This window comes from Seriola dumerili, unplaced genomic scaffold, assembly GCF_002260705.1.
Source record: "Seriola dumerili isolate Sdu_G_001 unplaced genomic scaffold, Sdu_1.0 BDQW01000187.1, whole genome shotgun sequence".
Classification (NCBI taxonomy): Eukaryota; Metazoa; Chordata; class Actinopteri; order Carangiformes; family Carangidae; genus Seriola; species Seriola dumerili.
This window is the reverse complement of record NW_019174442.1, coordinates 2,185,374-2,187,417: the sequence shown is the minus strand read 5'-3', so window position 1 is coordinate 2,187,417 and position 2,044 is coordinate 2,185,374. Positions and strand designations below refer to the sequence as shown.

Below are 2,044 nucleotides of genomic sequence, written 5' to 3'. Positions count from 1 at the left end.
GTGTGTGTGTGTGTGTGCAGAACACTTGACAAAGATCAGTGCTCTGCTGCTGCAGCTCTCACACTGACTTACCTGCTGGAGTGCTTACTTACTAAATGAGGTGAAGTAACGTTAATAAATCATCAGTTCATCGGACAAAGCAGGTGACGGTTAGAAACAGAGAACACTGGATAGACTGGATAGCGTTGAATATAAGCCTACTACCGTTAGTGTTCACCCGTTGGTATTATTACGACTAGTATCTTTATTATTATCAAGTGAAGTCAGGTGGCTTTTAACATGTACTCACAGCGATATAAATGATGAAGTCCTCTATTGTCTCTGCTCGGTGTGGCTGACTGTGGTGTGCTGCTGCCTGTCTTTCCCAACTTGCTGAGGCTAGCAAGCTAGCTACCCGTTCCACGGCACAAAAAAAAAAAAAAGAGGAAATTTTTGTCTTAAATTTTTCCCCCTCTAGCCGGGTTTAGGGGGGGGGGGGGGGGGGGGCACGCAGAAAGAGATTGGACATAGGGAAAGAAAGGGAAGGGAGGGGAGGGGAGGGGAGGGAGGTCATTAACTGGCAATCATGCTTTAGTAATGGCAAGAGTCCATGCATTTGGTTAATTCCTTATCAGGCAATGTTCCCTTTCTCACTCATCCCCCCCACCCCCCAACCCCAGACCCCCACCCACCGCTGTGACAGTTCATCATGCAGACTGGAAGTGATGTAAACTAATATCTGCATTTCTGAAGCCTTCACACACACATACACACACATTCACACACACACACTGATACAGCCACTGCTCACCAGGAGCTTTATCTTTATAGAGCCCCTCGATTTGCACTGAGATAAAACAAAGACCGAGTCAAAGCAGGTGCATGAGTATGCTTGTGTGTGTGTGTGTGTGTGTGTGTGTGTGTGTGTGTGTGTGTGTGTGTGTGTGTGTGTGTGTGTGTGTCAGAACACTTGACAAAGATCAGTGCTCTGCTGCTGCAGCTCTCACACTGACTTACCTGCTGAGTGCTTACTTACTAAATGAGGTGAAGTAACGTTAATAAATCATCAGTTCATCGGACAAAGCAGGTGACGGTTAGAAACAGAGAACACTGGATAGACTGGATAGCGTTGAATTAGCCTACTACCGTTAGTGTTCAACCGTTGGTATTATTACGACTAGTATCTTTATTATTATCAAGTGAAGTCAGGTGGCTTTTAACATGTACTCACAGCGATATAAATGATGAAGTCCTCTTATTGTCTCTGCTCGGTGTGGCTGACTGTGGTGTGCTGCTGCCTGTCTTTCCCAACTTGCTGAGGCTAGCAAGCTAGCTACCGTTCCACCGGCACAAAAAAAAAAAAAGAAGGAAATTTTCGTCTTAATTTTTCCCCCTCTAGCCGGGTTTACCAAAAAAATAAAAAATAAATATAAAACGTAAAAAACATGGACGCCAATAAGGGCTTTGTGTGATGTGTCTTCTTCTTCCTGGAGTTACGAGTTACAAATGGTCACCGTGAGACAAAATATCACGGTGTGTTTTTTTTTAAATGACAGGCTCTCTGCGTGCTGTCCTTTGTTGTGAGCATCTCAGCGTAAACACAGAGCTGACCCGTCCTGTCCGTTCACTGTAGCTGTGGGAGGAGACACAGAGAAAACACACACACACACACACACACACACACACACACACACACACACACAGACGCTCGCGTCGCCGCTAAGGATTCTGGGGCTTGTTGTTTTACTCGCTCCTTTTTTTGCCCAGTGATTTCAGACTCCTGCTTACAGCAAAGCGTGGAGGTGACTTTTTAAGAGGTATGGTCTGACCCTACAGCTGCCATATTGTAGTCTGTGTTCTTACAGTGTCTTCAGTGATATGCACGGACGGATTATGAGAAAACAGAAACATATCTCTTCGTCATTTTGCGTCTCTTTTTGTTCACCTTGTGTCTCTTTTGTAGTCGCCTTTTGTCTTTTGCATTTCTTTGTGGTTGTTTTATGGTCATTGAGCTTATACTTACGTTCATTCTGCCCCCCCTTTATGATAATTTTGCATAACTTTG

At 44.7% G+C, this 2,044-nt stretch overlaps 1 protein-coding gene across 2 annotated transcripts in view; it reads right to left on the bottom strand.

Annotated features, from left to right (window-relative positions):
• LOC111227467 (E3 ubiquitin-protein ligase pellino homolog 1) overlaps window positions 1-1,554 on the bottom strand; it is a 48,861-nt gene extending 47,307 nt beyond the window's left edge. Inside the window, exon 1 of one of the 2 annotated variants that reach the window (XM_022752983.1) lies at window positions 1,211-1,554. The gene's annotated coding sequence lies outside the window, so the exon portion shown is untranslated. Of the gene's footprint in view, window positions 1-289; window positions 362-1,210 lie in introns of those variants that run through there. The other variant, XM_022752982.1, reaches the window with a different exon arrangement.
• Between the last annotated feature and the right edge of the window lie 490 nt (window positions 1,555-2,044).